The sequence below is a fragment of the Hemicordylus capensis genome, chromosome 4, assembly GCF_027244095.1.
Source record: "Hemicordylus capensis ecotype Gifberg chromosome 4, rHemCap1.1.pri, whole genome shotgun sequence".
Lineage (NCBI taxonomy): Eukaryota > Metazoa > Chordata > Lepidosauria > Squamata > Cordylidae > Hemicordylus > Hemicordylus capensis.
Window position 1 is genome coordinate 160,458,450 of NC_069660.1, and position 18,375 is coordinate 160,476,824.

General features: G+C 43.9%; 1 long non-coding RNA gene across 1 annotated transcript in view; it reads right to left on the reverse strand.

Annotated features, from left to right (window-relative positions):
- LOC128323743 (uncharacterized) overlaps positions 1-16,169 on the reverse strand; it is a 58,636-nt gene extending 42,467 nt beyond the window's left edge. Inside the window, exon 1 of the long non-coding RNA XR_008306452.1 lies at positions 16,034-16,169. This is a non-coding gene — a long non-coding RNA (uncharacterized LOC128323743). The remainder of the gene's footprint in view (positions 1-16,033) is intronic.
- Between the last annotated feature and the right edge of the window lie 2,206 nt (positions 16,170-18,375).

An 18,375-nucleotide genomic window follows, 5' to 3' on the forward strand; every position in this document is an offset into this window, starting at 1 on the left:
AGACAAAGCAGTTAGAAAGCAGAGAGACTGGCAACCCCTGAGGGGGTAAAAATCTGAATAAAATAGTAATTAAAGCTCCCCTGAAAGGAACAGAAGTAATAAATGGCAATTATGAAGCAATTCATCACCAAACCCCAACCCACACTGAAAAGGAAATGGCTACTGCTCCTTGAGAAGAGATTTTAGTGAAGTTTTAGCTTTTTTATTTTTTTATTTTGTTTCCCGTTCTGCATTTTATTGTATTTTTATTTTGTTATTGCGTGAGCCACCTTGGAATTCTAATGACAGGTGAACATAGGAACATAAGGACAGCCCTGGTGGGTCAGGTTGAAGGCCCATCTAGTCCAGCATCCTGTTGCACACAGTGGCCCACCAGGTGCCTCTGGGGAGCCCACAGGCAAGAGGTGAGGGCATGCCCTCTCTTCTGCTGTTGCTCCCCTGCAACTAGTATTCAGAGGCATTTTGCCTCTAGGCTGGTGGTGGGCTATAGCCACCAGACTAGTAGCCGTTGATAGATCTGTCCTCCATGAATTTGTCTAAGCCTTTTTTTTAAAGCCATTCAAACTAGTGGCCATCACCACATCCCCTGGCAGAGAATTCCATAGATTAATTTTACATTGTGTGGGGAAAGTACTTTCTTTTGTCGGCCCTAAGTTTACCTGCCTCTAACTTTCAGAGCAGTGAATGCAGCAAACAAAGTGGAAGTGGAGAAAATGCTTTTGGGCTACAAATGTCATAAAAGAATCTAGTAGCAATGCTGGGTTCATAGGTGTCCCCATGATGCAAACTTGTTCCTTAGGAAATAATGTAAATCAACTGTGCAGCAAATTGAAAGATCTGCTGAGTGTGATATACTCCACATGAATGAACTCCAACCTGTGCTGCATTTTCTTCTCTTTTCTATATCAGAGACATGCTGGTTTTCTATCAGTTTACTGACATGGCTTTCCCACAATGAATTCTCTGTTAAAGGTCCTTACATACACCCTCACACAGAATGACACATCCCAGAGTTCTCTGGTGGAAAGAGAACTGTTAAAGGAGCTTGTTGTGTGTAGAAACAGCCAGAGATCATATCTAGAGCCTGAGACAAATTGGACTAGGTTGTTATGGCTTTGAAAAGCATCTGCAGATGATTTCATCAGTAAACAATTTAAGTTGCAGTTGACATGGGACTTTGTGACAGAAACGGCCTTATTTAACCCATTTTAATATCCAAAGTCCTCTCTAAATGCAGCTTGTCTCCAGAGGGCGGGCTTATAGAAAGACACACACAGTGGGCAACATCCATATTAAGTTAGTCATGACTAAGTCCCATTAAAATTAATGGGACTTAAGTTAATCATGACTTTGTCTTGGCTAATGTTGATGGTGCTTTGTCATGTCTTATTACTAGTCTGGATGTTGCCAAATATATATTTATAAAAGTGCCCTGCTCACCTCCAATCCTAGGGAATTTAGATTTCAAAGTAATTTTTATCAACCATCCTGTTGATAATTTTGAGTTGTGTGTGTCAAATGCAAATGAACAACACTTGCCAAAGTGTTTACCCATCCCTTAGTTTAATGGCCCATCTGTACCTCTGAAGTGGCAAACTCTGCAAGTTCAGGCTCTTTAACATTATAACGAATCTGAGATGCAGGTGCCTTTGTACAAATGTTAACATACAGTATTAAGGAAACGCTAGCTTCAAAGAAAGTACTGCCATTGCCCACCTGATTATGGGAGTCTTGTTAACATTAAAAGTGTGCCGTCAAGTCGATTTTGACTCCTAGTGCCCACAGAGCCCTGTGGTTTTCTTTGGTAGAATACAGGAGGGGTTTACCATTGCCATCTCCCCTGCAGTATGAGATGATGCCTTTCAGCATCTTCCTATATCGCTGCTGCCCGATAATACTAGCGGGGACGAACCAGCAACCTTTTGCTTGTTAGTCAAGCATTTCCATGCTGCGCCACTTAAGGTGACCTTGATAACATTGGCTGAACCTAATTTAATGTCTTAAGTTAGACCAGTCCCCTAGAAGCTAATTGGACCACCACCTCAGAAACCCCTCTTTCCCTAGGTTTTCTTTGGAAAGAAGGCTGTGGAGGAATTTCAGCCTTTGCCCATTTACCTTGGGGCATTACTGCTCACATGTTACTATATGGGGGTGTGTCATTGTTTCATAGCTTAGTGCCTTAATAGTTCCATAGCTTAATCAGGGGCTGCACAACTACAGCCCTCCAGCTGTTTTTAGACTACAACTCCCATCATCCCCAACCATCATGGTCAATATTAAGGATGATGAGAGTTGGAGTCCAAAATCTGCAGGAGGGCCAAAGTTGTGCAGCCATCTTGTAAGTCTTAGTATCAACTCAGCATAGTAACACCAACTTAGAGAGAGTTAGAAAAATTAGAAAAAAATTTCCTGTGGTTTTCATGATGAATTGTCTGTGCTCTTCCATGCTTTTCCAACTCTCTTTGTGTTATCAACAAAAATACATTTTCTATAATCAAATGCTGGCAAGTGCCGTTTAACATCCCAACCCATATGTCTGACCAGTCCAAAAGGTTACTGGCATTGAGGAGTAGATATAGGGAGGACTGGAAGAACCTAACCCCCATAGAAACTGGAGTCAAATGTTGTGAATTTGTTTGTTTGTTTGTTTGTGGTGTAGTGGTTAGAATGCTGGACTAGGACTGGGGAGACCTGAGTTCAAATCCCCATTCAGCCATGATACTAGCTGGGTGACTCTGGGCCAGTCACTTCTCTCTCAGCCTAAGCTACTTCACAGTGTTGTTGTGAGGAGAAACCTAAGTATGTAGTACACTGCTCTGGGCTCCTTGGAGGAAGAGCAGGATATAAAATGCAAATAATAATATTTGACATATTTTCATACCACCCAAAACTTATGTCTCTGGACGGTTTACAACAAAATAAAAACAGAAAATAAAACATTAGTTAAAAACAAAACCAAGAAATTTAAAACACAACAATTTCAAATTTTTAAAACAATATTTTAAAACATTAAAACCATTAAAACAATATTAATTAAAAGCCTAGGTGAGCCGATGCATCTTTAAAGACTTTTTAAAAGCTGTCAGAGATGGGGAGCTCTGGGGAGCGCATTCCAAAGCCTCAGGGCAGCAATGGAGAAGGCCCGTCCCTGAGTGGCCACCAGACAAGCCGGTGGCAAATGCAGACAGACCTCTCCAGATGATCTCAGTGGGTGGTGGGGTTCATGACGTAGAAGACATTCTCTTAAATCCCCAGGGCCCAAGCTGTTTAGGGCTTTATAGGTTATAACGAACACCTTGTATTTTGCCCGGAAACATATCAGCAGCCAGTGTAGCTCCTTCAATACGGGAGTAATATGGTCTCTCCTAGATGACCCAGAGACCAGCCTGGCTGCCACATTCTGGACCAACTGTAGTGTCTGGACCACATACAAGAGCAGCCCCACATATTGCGCATTGCAGTAATCCAGTCTGGAGGTTGCCAGCAGATGTACCACTGTTTTGAGGTTGTTCATCTCAAGGAACAGAAGCAGTGAATGAATGTGAGATGAAGTTTGTGCCCTCCAGCAAGATCTGGTCAGTGTGCCTGGAGTTTGACAAGAGGAGCTAATATTCTGTAATGGTCCAGGATGGGAGATGTTCCTAGAAGGTGGGGGAACCCACCAGAGTCTGGTAGGTGACACATACCCCCCTCACATGATGGAAACAGCTGATGTGCAAGTATAAAGAAAGAACAAAAGAAGCCACTGCTGAAAAGCTTAGAGTACGTAAGACAGGGAGGGGCAGACAGAAAGAGAGTGTGCTTTAGGCTAACAGCATCTTTTAAGTACAGGGAAACTGATGCAACCTGTTATTGCTTGTAGGATGCTCTCTGCTATCTGCCTTCAACTCATGTTCAACTGGTATATATAAACCAGATATTGCCAAGGCGCACCATAAACCTCCGGTGATCTCCCCTCCAAAGCAAGCCTGAATCCAAGTAGCCCTGCACCCCTCAAGGAAGTGGTGGAGTGCTTGTGGCGAAGCTGCTTCCCTCAAGGAAGTGGTTCTCTCCACTCAAGGAAATGGGGAGCGCTTGTAGCCATTGATCCTCCTCAAGCATCTCTGCAGGGGTGTCTTCTCCTTTGGGCATGGATGGGTACAGCATGGTGGCAGCAGCTTTTGAAACTCTGAGATGGGACCCAGGGTAGTAAGTTCAGTCTTGTAAACAAAAGACCTTGTGTAAAAGGAGATGGGTAAAATTTCTCAGGTAAGCAATTCCATGACAGACATAAACATTTAGACAGCTAGAGTGGAACTGTCTGCCTGTGTTCAGTTTCCCACCAGATTGGCAGACTGCCAGTTTAGAGCTGGGAAGACTTAGGCCAAGGGGAAAGGACTCTGAGCCAATCAAACGAGCTGTACTTTAAATGGTCACCCCCACACTCTCTCACTTCTTTGGTTTCTAGCTTCGTGAAGGACCTGCAGTGACACATTTAAGAAATGAAGCAAATAAACGCACTATGTTTAGGCAAACTACTTTTGGCCAGTTTTATTTTTAGCACTTAACTGGACTGTTTTGAGGGGGTGGGAATGGAGAAGAGGAGGAGCAGGCGACGACAAGCCTGGCACATATTCTAAAGGAATGCTGTTTGGAAGAGAAAGTTTTTCCATTACTCAGTGTAATTCCAGTCAATATGTACAAAGAGAACCAAGCTGGGAAAATAGAGTTGGTAAGGAAAAATGGGGAAGATTTTCCCCCCGTCTGCTTTCATCTTAAACAGCCTAGACAATACTGGTGTATTTTAAAAACAAAACAACATACAATACTTTAATCTAGAGTGCTACAAGACAAGCAATGCCCTGAAAAATAATTGTAAAGAAAAAGCATCTGTGCTAGCCAAGATGTCAGCACATGGAGTGCATGAATCTGCTCTTTCTCTCACTTGCGCTTAATTCATGAGTAATACTCCTGGTCTGAGGAAAAGGCTACTTTACAAGTTACTGATGAAACCCTGGGAGTCACACAAGTCTTATGGCCAAATTAAATGGTCGTCTACATCCATTATCAGATCTACTCTCTCTCTCTCTTTTAAAAGCAGTCATGATACCGTTGACCATAGTATCCTTTTCGAAAGGCTTCAGGAGTTGGGGGTTGGGGGCACTGCATTGTAGTGGTTTCGCTCCTATCTCCAGGGTCAATATCAAAGCATTGTCATGGGGAAATTTTATGTGGCTCCCTGGGAGTTGACATGTGGGGTTCCTCAGGGGTCGATCTTATCCCCTATGTTTTTTAACATCTATATGAAGCCGCTGGGAGAGGTCATCAGGAGGTTTGCAGTGAGGTGCCACCAGTATGCTGATGACACTCAGCTTTATCTCTCTATTCCATCTCAATCAGGAGAGGCGGTTGAGGTGCTTGACCATTGCTGGAGGCGATAATGGGCTGGATGTGGATCAATAAACTGAAACTGAATCCAGATAAGTCAGAGGTGCTGTGTGCCAGGAGCTCTCGAATCCATGAAGTGGGGATATATCCTATGCTTGAGGGGGTGGCAGTACCCCAGAAGGAACAGGTGTATAGCTTGGGGGTACTCCTGGATTTGCAGATGTTGCTGGAGGTTGAGGTGGCAACAGTGGCGAGGAGTGACTATTTCCAACTCAGGCTTGTCCGCCAGCTACAGCCCTTTCTCAACAGACATAGCCTGACCACAGTGATCCATGCTTTGGTAACCTCCAGACTGGACTATTGTAACAAGCTCTAAGTGGGGCTGCCCCTGAAGATGGTTCAGAGGCTGCAATTAGTGCAGGATGCAGCAGCAAGACTGCTTATGGGCATTTCAGGCCGGATGTACATCATGCCAGTCTTAAAGGAACAGCGCTGGTTGCCAATTTGCCACCAAGCCCAATTCAAAGTTTTAACATTGACTTACAAAGCCCTGAACAACCTGGCCCCCAAATACCTGAAGGAGCACCTTCTCCCATATAGATCTGCCTGTCAATTAAGATCTGTAAGAGAGGCCCTTTTGGTAGTGCCAGAATTGTCAGCAATTAAAGGGGTAGCGGCACATGAGAGGGCTTTCTCTGTGGTGGCCCCTACGTTGTGGAATGCCCTCCCCTCTGAGGTGTGCCAAGTTCCCACACTTTGTACATTCAGGAGAATGGTGAAGGCACACCTCTTTACCCTGGCCTTTGACAAGAGATGTAGTGGTTCTTCTCCTCTCAGGCACTGTATTTATTTTTTTTTACTGTATTTTTGATTTTATGATGTTTTGATTATGTTTTATATTAGTCTTATTGTAACCTGCTCTGAGACCTTTGGGTATAGAGCGGGCTAGAAATGCAAATAAATAAATAAATAATGGGAGAGTCCAATCTGATTCAAGACTAAAGTGCTGGGGGAGTGGGATTAAGCAGTTCCATCCACACTGTTTTCCCAGTGTAAATCAATCACACACACATAATAAAAATGCCATTTGCCCAGGCAGGAAAAAGTGGCATTCTGCTAAAGGACATTCAGCTAAACTGTATCTTGGCTGGTAAGGGGAAGAGGTTCCACGTGCCTCAGGGTCTTCTCTCTCTGGCCCTTTATGTCTTCTTCCAAGTATTCTGCACCTCTTCTGAAGATGTGTGTGCCCCACAGTTTGTTCACTAGATTACTAGTTAACTACAAGTTGCTTTTCCCCCAGCATTGGTAAAATAAATAGACAATAGCAAATGAAACATGGCAGTGAATGCCAAACTGAGAGCAATTACAGGAGTGTGCAGAAACCAAGGACAAACTACCTCCTCCTAGCCCAGTGACTTGGACATATTCTCATATGCCTTTTTCATAAGTGAAATAGTCTGCACTTCTTGCCCTGCCCAAATGATGAGTGGCAATGGCAGACCTATACATATTTCTCCTGGTGGAATTCTGCAACCAGATCAGTGCTTTGTTTTTTTGTTTTTTTAAAAGTGACAATTCTTAGTACAAAATGTGAAGTGAGAAGTAATCCTTAATTAGATGGCAAGGAGTAAGGCAGGTAGAGAGGGCTCTAGTGAGGGGAAACTGAGGTAGGGAAGGATTATCTGGTAGCAGAAAACAAAAGAAGCATTTAAAGCCATACAGAGGGCATACAGAAGCCAAATGATTTAAGTTTTTTTTTTGCAGGAGTGAGGGTAGAGGCAGTTGGCTAAATGATATACTTTCAGTTGAGTGGGTGTATAAGTGTTCTATTGAGGGCAAAACAAATTACACATTGTGTGTTGCTACTTGTTTCTTTCCCCAAAGGTGTGTTTTTTCTTTAAAAAAGGAAATGCATGTACAGAAAGCTGAAACCTGAAGGACCAGTTGGGAAGAAGGGGGTTAAATAACCCTTTCCGCTCCACTGTTTTTCCACTCAAAATTGCCTTCCACGTTGCTTTTCTTTCCATGAGGGAAAATATATGGAGATGAATTTTTTTTCCCCCACAGGTGGGAAAGCAGCTTGGAGGAGGAGTTTCTGGGCAGACAAATAGCTGTCAGGAAAAAAGGTTTAGTAGCCCCTTCCTCTTCATTCCCCTGCCACCAGTCATCTCATGAAGCTTTCCCTTTTACAAAAACAACAAATCAGGGGTTGGAAAAGATACCACAATTACAAGTAACATATAGTTTGTCCCTGAGATGGGCCTCAGAAGAATTTCTGAAGACAATGAGAATTTTATGGGCCAGTTTTTCCTCATTTGGCAGAGACTGAAGAAACCAAGAGCCTGTGTCATAATGTTTACACTGATAACACAAATATCTGAATCACTCAAGGAACGAAGCAGTAATGTTGTTGGAATTAGCTTTTGATTGCTGTTAATGTCAAAGGGTGAAAAGTTACATGAGGAACTGGCTATTAACTACTCTGCCTGAAGATGAAGAACAAATACCCAGAAAGAAGTGTATGACAAGCCCTGTTCTTTTCATTGAGCGAAGCTACATGCTGAAGAGCAGGACACTGGATAGTTCTAAAGAACTTTCCCTCCATACAAGCCCTTCTGCTTTGGATGGCCAGGCTTCTTTGGCCTTCCTAAGAATTAAATTGTTAAGATTAAACTAATATAGAGCTCAGGCAATGTTTATCATGGTAGGAGAGGTATATTTAAGAAGGTTCACTGAACCCCAGATCTTGTAGCCCTGATTCTCCCCTGTGAGCCAATACTCACTGAATGATGAGGACAATGGCTGACATCCTCCAGACTAATGCTGCACAAATGCAAACATGTTGCACCAATCATGGTTCTACAGTGTATCTTTTAGTCTGTAGGGAGAGGCCCTGCTCTGCTGTTTTGCATAAATACAGGTTCACCACAAAGCATAATTCTTTACAGTTGAATTGGAACGATGCAACAAATGGGTTTTTGCCTCCTAGTTTTTTCCATCTGTAGAATAGACCATGTGCCTTTTAGAAAGGCACAGATTTCAGAGATTTCAAATTTGCATAGACAACGTATTTGAATATATATGTTTTCTCAACAACAAAAACCTGCTGACTAAGGTCTCCATCTGACATTTGCTCAGTCACAGGACCACAGTTACCACACCATGCTGTGGGGCTGATTCCAACAGCACTAGGGCTCAAGGTCTTTTGCAACTGAGAAGAGGCTGTACAACAAGACATGGCAGTCAATCGTCTTTACTAAGTTAACACAATTCTCCTAGCAAATGAGCATAGGCTATTATAAACCTCACAGTTCTACAAAAAGGAAACCAGTAGCAAGGTGCACTCCAACCACATCCTGCTTCTCCTCACGGAGCTAGAATCATTTTCAGCATTGTTGCTTTTATAAACTGGGCAAAGAGTTGTTTGTTTATATTTGGCAGGGGGTGAACAACTGTTCCTATTCAAGCCAGCACAGCATCCTTCCCCCTGACTGTTACTGGTGTCTCCCTCTGTGCTTCATTTTTAGACTGTGAGCCTTTTCAGACAGGAAACTGTCTTCTCATTCCTTTTGCTTTGTAAACCACTTTGAGAACTTTTCTTTGTTGAAAAGCAGCATTAAAAGGATATACACGCTATCCTTAGGCCTCGGGTGAGGTTCTTCCACAGCTCTCTGTCCCTGGTGCACCTTTCCCTCAACTTCTTTTCCATCAGGTCTGTCTCCTTCACTTATCCTTCCCTATGGGTTTTGCTTGTCAGCTACCTTGCCACCTTGTCAGCTACCCTTGCTTTGCTTGTCAGCTACCCTTGCCACCTTGTGCCTGAGCTCCTTGTCTCTTAGCCTGACTTCCTGCATCTCATTTATACTTGGCTTTCTAGGCCTGATTCTTTACCTGCTGCCTTTTTTCTGCGGTGAACATATGGGTGTTTTCCTGCATATGAAATACCATATGAATTTGGATGTGGAAAAGATGTGAAATGTTTTACACAGCAAAACTGATTTTTCACTTTCATATGAGAGCCAGCATGGTGTAGTGGTTAGAGTGCTGGACTAGGACCGGAGAGACCCGAGTTCAAATCCCCATTCAGCCATGAGACTTGCTGGGTGACTCTGAGCCAGTCACTTCTCTCTCAGCCTCACCTACTTCATAGGGTTGTTGTGAGGAGAAACTTAAGTACACTGCTCTGGGCTCCTGAGGAAGAGTGGGATATAAAATGTAAAAATAAAAAATAAATAAAATATAATCTCCACTATAATCTCCACGGTTGCCCTTGGGCTCAGGGCCTGCTCAGGGAGAGGAATGGAATGGGGCCTCCCAGCTTCTGAGTGGCCTTCAAGGCCAATGGGAATAGAGGGCACACATCTGCCCTGATGCTGACATGAGCATGAGTCCCCTCCATTCCCTTTGGGCTTGGGGGATGATCAGAAGCAGGGAGGCACTCTGATGCCAACAGAGGCATGCATGCCCTCCACTCCCATAAGGCTCAGGGGCCACTTGGAAGCAGAGACTCTCTCTCAGGAAGGTCCCTGAGCCCAATGGCAAGTGGGGACGGACAGCAGGAGCAGTGGTGATGGGAGCACCATCACCACCAATGTAAGGCTAGGAACATAGGAAGCTGTCATTTACTGAGTCAGACCCAAGGTCCATCTAGCTCAGTATCCTCTACACAGACTGGCTGCCAGGAATCTCTCTCAGCCCTGCCTTGGAGATGCCAGGGAGGGAACTTGGAACCTAGATGCTCTTCCCAGAGCAGTCCCATCCCCTAAGGGGAATGCCTTACAGTGCTCACACATGTAGTCTCCCATTCATATGCAACCAGGGTGGACCCTGCTTAGCTAAGGGGATAAGTTATGCTTGCCACCACGAGACCAGCTCTCCTCCTAAAGCACACACCATGTGGGAGGGTGAACACAGGTCCCCTGTGTCCTAGCTATGTCACTGCTGCCTTCACTCTGGGAGTCTTGGGGGCAAAAATGTCAACCACCAACCACTGAGACTAGGGCGTGCTGTTGTCACCACCAGGAGACTGAAAGAGAAGGTGACAACAGTGAAAAAAGGTAAACTGTCTGCAGAGCAGTTTGGGGGGATCTTTTGCCCTCCCAGGAGCCCCCAATTGTGATTATTTTTAGAGAACTTACAGCTTAGGCTTAATTACAGGGCTACACTAAACATATTTTCCCCTATGGGACTTATTAAAAGCTGGTGAAGGTTAAAGGGGGGAAATTGTGTGGCAGGAAATGGTTCATCCCCTCCCCCTGCACTGCAGCCCCAACCTGAGTTGTTCCCTATGACTGTTTTTAAATTTTAAAAGGGGAGTGAATTCTGCCAACTCACTCTGGTTCCAAACACATGTCCCTGAAGGCTATGGATGGCCTTACAGCTGGCAGATGAGGAACATATGAGGAAGGAAAGCGCTGGGAGATGGAGGTAGGTGGGGGAAGCAGCACCATACCTTTCCTCTAGTTTGATGTCTCATGAACAAAGCAAAGCAAAGGGTGTGGAACTCATCAAGAAATTCAGGGATTCTGTCCGCAAAGATATTGCCAGGTTGCAGGAGATGGAAGAAGCCAATTCTGCAACTATGTCTTTCATTGTCTGATTGATCATTGTGGGCTGAGAGCACACAGGGTTTTTACATTTACTTCGAATCTCCTCAGGAATGGAATGGGCCAGTCCACATATTAGCTGCATTTACCCCAAGGAAGCTGAGGACTATCAGGGGCCAATATAGACAGGACTCTGCTATCCCCCGAATTGAGGCTGCGCATTCTGGCTTAGCCCGAATTATGTCCTGCTTACACTCATGACTGGGGCCTAGCTATAATTATCCCAATCGTCAAGAAAGGCAATAAAACCAATCCAGCTAACTACAGACCAATTAGCCTCCTCTCCATAACTGATGAGCAGGCTGGCTTTAGAGCTGGATGATCCACCTTAGGCCAGGGTCTGGTCCTGAGGCATCTATTATTTATTTATGTATGTACACAGTCAGACAGGTGTTATTGACTGGTTTGTTTTATCCAGACATCGAGTCCTTCCCAAGGACCTGGGATGGCTGAATCTTATTGTTAATGTTGTTGCTGTTGTTATAGATATCGTCGCAGAATATAGGCTGTTCCCAGTAAAGCTGCTTTTTGTAATTGGCTGCTGGTGATTTCTGTGGCCCCTATGGTGTTGAGGTGCTCTTCAAGGTCTTTTGGAACTGCACCCAGGGCGCCAATTACCACTGGGATTATTCTGGTCTTTTTCTGCCACAGCCTTTCAATTTCAATTTGTAGATCTTTGTATTTGGTGATTTTTTCTATTTCTTTTTCTTCTATTCTGCTATCCCCTGGTATTGCTATGTCGATTTTTTTCACTTGTTTTTCTTTCTTCTCGACTACAGTTATATCTGGTGTAATGTGTGGCAGATGTTTGTCTGTTTGTAGTCGGAAGTCCCATAATATCTTTGCATCTTCACTTTCTACAACTTTTTCAATTTTATGGTCCCACCAATTTTTGGCTACAGGTAGCTTGTATTTTTTGCAGATGTTTCAGTGTATCATCCCTGCTACCTTGTCATGCCTTTGTTTGTAGTCAGTCTGTGCGATCTTTTTACAACAGCTGATTAGGTGGTCCACGGTTTCATCTGCTTCTTTACAAAGGCGGCACTTGCTGTTTGTTGTTGACTTTTCAACTTTTGCTCTTATTGCACTCGTTCTTAGTGCCTGTTCTTGTGCAGCCAGTATTAAACCCTCTGTTTCTTTCTTCAGGTTGCCATTCTTAAGCCATTGCCAGGTCTTGGTGATGTCTGATTTTCCACTTATATTGTGCAAATATTGACCATGCAGTGGCTTATTTTTCCATTTTTTCTGCTCGGTTCTTGACTTGTTCTTTCTTGTAGGCCTGCTTTCTTTCATTGGTGTTGAATAGTTTCGCATTATTGACCATTTTAAGTTATTCTTCTTTGCTGTCCTTTATATATTCTGCAAGGCCTCTTTTCTCCTCCTCTACTGTTTGATGGACTTGCAGCATTCCTCTTCCACCTGAGCTGCGAGGAAGATAGAGCCTATCTACATCACTGCAGGGGTGCAGAGCATGATTGATGGTCATTATTTTCCTGGTCTTACGATCCAGCGTCTCTAGCTCTGCCTGGGTCCAGTCTATTATTCCTGCAGTGTATCTGATAACAGGTATAGCCCAGGTGTTTATGGCGTGTATGGTGTTCCCACCATTGAGTTTAGACTTGAGGATTTTTCTAACTCTCCTGATGTATTCACTTCCAATTTTTCTTTTAACTTCAGTGTGTGCGATGTAATCAGCCTGTAGAATGCCCAAGTATTTGTAATGTTCTTTCTCTTCCAGGTTCTTGATGTTGCTTCCATTGGGCAGTTCTATTCCTTCTGTTATTCTTATTTTTCCTCTGTTCATTATTAATGCAGCACACTTGTCTAGTCCAAACTCCATTGCTATATCGCTACTGAATATACGGACAGTGTTTAGCAGTGATTCGATTTCTGACTGGGACTTTCCATACAACTTCACATCATCCATGTACAGCAGATGGTTTATTATACTTGATGTTTTAGATGTTTAGTATCCGAGGCCTGTTTTGTTTAGTATTTGTGAAAGTGGAGTCATGGCGATTACAAACAACAGAGGGGATAGTGAGTCCCCTTGGAAAATACCTCTTCTAATGCTAACCTGTCCAAGTGTCTCACCATTGATTGTTAACTGTTCACTCCACATGCTTATTACTTTTTAAATAAATATCTGAATGTTTTTGCTGACACCAGTTGTTTCTAAACATTTGAGTATCCATGTGTGAGGTAATGAGTCGAAGGCTTTCTTGTAGTCAATCCATGCAACACTTAGATTTGTTTTTCTTCTCTTGCAATTTTCTAAAATCATTTTGTCAATCAGTAGCTGGTCTTTTGTGCCTCTGGTGTTCGGACAATTTCCTTTCTGTTCAACTGGAAGCTGTTTGTTAGTTAATAAGTGCTGCATCACTTCATCTGCTGCACTTATTAACTAACAAACAGCTTCCAGTTGAACAGAAAGGAAATAATAATAATAATAATTATTATTATTATTATTATTATTATTATTATTATTATTAATCAAATTTCTATACTGCCCTTCCAAAAATGGCTCAGGGCAGTTTACACAGAGAAATAATAAATAAATAAGATGGATCCCTGTCCCCAAAGGGCTCACAATCTAGAAGAAACTTAAGACAGATACCAGCAACAGTCACTGGAGATACTGTGCTGGGGGTGAATAGGGCCAGTTATTCTTCCTCTGCTAAATAAAGAGAATCACCACATTAAAAGGTGCCTCTTTGCCAAGTTAGCAGGGGTTACACAAATATAAGAAATATAAGAATACACAAATATAAGAACAAGTCAAGGGGTGCACTGTATGCTACCTTTATTGATTTCAAGGCTGCCTTTGATCATATCTCTCATGATAGATTATGGGGGAAATTATCAAATTCTTCAATCGACCAAAGGTTACTTCTCCTAATAAAAAAATCTTTATAGGGGCTCTCACCTAAGAGTGCGCTGTAATCCACAGGGACACTTAACAAACCCCATTAGAGCAGAAAAGGGGGACTGGCAGGGATGTATATTAGCCTCACTACTGTTTAACTTCTATATTAATGATATGGTGGACAGACTTTCTAATTTGGAATTTCAGCCACCAAAACTGAGCAGTAGACATCTAGCTATCCTTCTCTATGCAGATGATGCCATGTTTCTGTCACAATCTCTCGTGGGGGTGAGAAAAATGCTGAGAGTTTTGGCTGACTATTGTCATGAAAACTTACTCTCCATCAATTACCAGAATATTAAGGTCATAATGTTTGCCAAGAAACCTATTATGCGTACATGGAAAATTAATAGGGTTGATGTAGCACAGACATTGCAATATAAATATTTCAGGGTCATCTTCCAGGTGACAGGTAGCTGGAAAGCCCAAACTAAGGTCATCATAACAAGCGACCATAATAACAACCACTGCAATTTTGAGATTCTTCTTTTCAGCAGGGGGCAGATATGTTCCAGCTGCCATTAAGGTCTTTCAGGCTAAGGTAATCTCACAGCTTCTTTATGGCTCACAGATTTGCATATATTGTGACTTTCGTCCACTTGAAAGGATCCAGTCCAAATTTCTCAGGTCTATTTTTTTCAAACCCCTGTTGTGTGTCAAATGTCAAGCTGCTATTGGAAGCTGGCTTGTTAAACTTGGAGTCCTCTGCCTGGATTTATATTTTCAACTTATATTTTCAACCCCACCTTCTGGATTAGTTCCATTAATCTTTAAGGATGAACACCTTTCTGATTGGACCCACTTAACCACTGAAAAATTAAAAGTATATCGACTATGAATAGAATTTCTACTCCCCCTGGGCTATGAAAATGCCAGAGTGATCCTTAAGCAGTGTATTATCGATATGGGCCACCAAACAGATTTAGGTCGGGCATCAAGCTACAGGTGGTTTGGAGCATTTAAGCCCTTGCAAAAACTGGCCAACTATCTGTATAATCTGACATATCCAACCCACAGAAGAGCCCTGATGCTAGCCCGGATGGATGTGTTGCCCTCTGTGGTATTAGAAAGCAGATTTAGGAAGGTTCCTTTTTTGGAGAGATTGAGAGAGTCCAGAAGGGGAGGGGGAAGGAGAAATTCCTGAATTAAACACAAGATGTAACCTGAGTCCTTGTGTTTTGTTGTTTGATCCCTGACTGCTTGGTCTTGCAGTGTTCCGTAACTGTCAAACTAACCAAACAAGAAAAGAAAAAAAGCTCTCTCACCTCCTCCTGATGGGATTGGTTGGATAAAAAACCTGGAGCAAGAGGTAGGAACGCACACAAGAGAAAGATCTGCAGGGATTGCAGATAGGAGGCAACCCTATGTCAACTGTCCATTTAATCTCCCAAATTAAACATCTGCGAATCTGCTGCGAAGCAGACTCACTCTTCAGATAACCTGCGGCATGAAGCCATGTGTGAATAATCCCCAGGAGGGCACCAATTCCAAATTCAGTTGATGGTCGGTCAACGGTCAATTGATGGCAACTCACAAGTAGAGGCAGAGGTGCACTTAGCTAATTTTGGAGCCTGGACCTAAAAGCCTTTGGAGCCCGCCCTCCAGCTGGAGGACCCTCTCCCACTGCAAGTTAAGCATCATCCCCCTACACACATACACACACACACACACATACACGCCATGACAAACACCATATTTTTAACATATGGGGTATATTTATGCAAATATGTAGTAGCAGAAACATTTCAACACTCAATTTAACATATTCCCATCCCACATTTTTCTTTCCCCAGTCCCCACGCTGTCTCTAAAGGACCCAGCACAGGACACAATCATACTCAGCCTCCCAGCACATTGCAGGCCAACAGAAACCACACCACCCAGGACAGACTATTTGGGGGGCCCCATGGGTGCAGAGGCCCTGGACTTTGACCCCAAAGTCCAGGGGTAAGAGCACCACTGAGTAGAGGCTCAATTGTGTGAGCTCACTTGGAGGACAAAGAGGAATAAACATCCTTGGGATACTAGAGAAAGAAACTCAAGGTGCAGATTCACCCACTGGCTTAACCAGATGACAGTAAAGTGTGGGATTTTGTAAGCTTCTGTACAAACTTAGCTCCAAACATCACCTTACCCACAGTCCACATGCTCCTTAGACTTCATGCTTCTTCCTAGTGAGATCTTATTATCCGACCCTATGCCAAGCAGGAACCTCGCACAATTTTCTCAGCATTACCGGCCAGCCAGCTGTTGCATTCCGAGCAGAATCCAGGCAGCATTACTTTCAGCTGCCACTACTTTTGTGGTAAATGGATAAAGTAATGGGTTCTTTTCAGAATGCAAGAGCTGGCCAGCAGGTGGTGCAGAGAAAATCACGAGAGGCCCCTGCTCAGCATGGGGCCAGTGAATACGATCACACTAGGGAAATGCATGGAAGCCTATGTGGACTGCAAGACAGTATTTGGAGCTTGAGTAGAAGCTGTCAAAGTCCCACATTTGATTGCTGTCTGGAAAAGCCCCACGTGAGCTCACCTGAGGGAAAGTTTCAGATAGGGGTTGAGTGCATTAATGGAGTGCTTGACTGGGTTGCCACTACAGGGCGGCAGAGGGACAGATGCAACCCCATCTCTGAAGATCACACACACATTTTTATTTATTTATTTATTTATTTATTTTTATATTGATATCCCGCTCTTCCTCCAAGGAGCCCAGAGCAGTGTACTACATACTTAAGTTTCTCCTCACAACAACCCTGTGAAGTAGGTTAGGCTGAGAGAGAAGTGACTGGCCCAGAGTCACCCAGCAAGTATCATGGCTGAATGGGAATTTAAACTCGGGTCTCCCCGGTCCTAGTCCAGCACTCTAACCACTACACCACGCTGGCTCTCTCTTTGTCCAAAGGCAAAGACTACCTACGGGCCTGTTTGGATGGTACGCCCGTTGGCACACACAACAAGGAAGGGTCATGCCACGAGTGCCGTGACATTGGCAGAAAGACATCCTGACACACTCTCGGTGTGCCCCTTTATCACATGCGGGGGCTGACCATCTGAATTTAAGCACATGTAGAGGAGTGATGCAGGTGAACAACCCCCTCATGGGACAAAGGGGCATGCCAAGAGCATGTTGGGATGACCATCACCACGAGAGGCATACTCTCAGTGTGACCCAGTCCTTATCATGTCTGCTGGCAGTCATATCTCCTGAACCGGTCCTGTAGGTTTTTTATTCTGGGGTCTTCTAGCAGGAGTTGCAAAGGCAGGAAGGTCCAAGAACAGAGGAGGTAATTAGAACCTTGTTTATAGCCACCTAATGGCGCAGTGGGAAAGTAAGCTGCTTAGAGCAGGGATCCTCAACGTTGGGTCCCCAGATGTTATTGGACTTCAACTCCAATAATCCCCAGCCCCACGGGCCTTTGGTTGGGGATTATGGGAGTTGAACATCTGGGGACCCAACGTTGAGAATCCTTGGCCTAGAGAGCAGGAGGCCGTTGGTTCAAATCCCCACTGGTGTGTTTCCCGGAATATGGGAAAACTGTATTGGGCAGCAGCAATATAGTCATCTCATTACCATGGCAATGGCAAACCCCTCCTGTATTCTACCAAAGACAACCATAGGGCTCTGTGGTCGCCGGGAGTCTACACCGACTCTACAGCACAACCAGCCTTGCTCTCTACAGGGGGTTCTTATGACATCATCCATCTGCCATCAACCTGTACTTTCCCTGTGCTTAAATTGACATATTGACAGAGACTGAGTATCTGACTTTTGAGTGATACAGCTGTACAGTGACTTCACATGTGGACTGTTAGCAATACTGTTTCATCTTTTTTGAGAGGTCCATGCAGCAGAATTCTTGAGGCCAGATGCAACAGAAACAGGAGGGATAAACAGAGGTGCTCTTACCCCTGGACTTCCAGGCAGAATTTCAGAGCCTTCACACCCTCTAGGAGTCCCCAAATCCTCTTTAGTCTGTCCTGGATGGTGTGGTAACTGTGCCACTGGCCCACACTGCCCCAGGCAGCCGAGCATGACTGTGGCCTGTGCCAGGAGGCTGAGCATGACCTCTGCTTTAGAGCTAGAGAGGGGAGTGGGGAAAGAAATATGTGGGATGGGAATATGTCATGTTTCTGCTAATGCATATTCACATAAATATACTGTTTTATATTCTTACATTCTTGTGAGTTCAGTTGCTGTTTGTGCCCTCATTTTGTTGTAAACCGCCCAGAGCCGTAAGTTTTGGGTGGTATAAACATATGTTAAATAAATAAATAAATTGGAACCCACATGTTAAAAGTACTGCCTGTGTCATGGGGTGTGTGTCATGGGATGATGCTTAACTTGTGGGGCAGGGTGGTGGTCCAAAGGCCTTTAGTTCCAGGCTCCACAATTACCTAGGTGCAGCTCTGGGGATAAAGGAGGTTCACTCTGCCATGTCCCAAGCACACAGGATATCTGCACAGTGTGGAAGTCGTG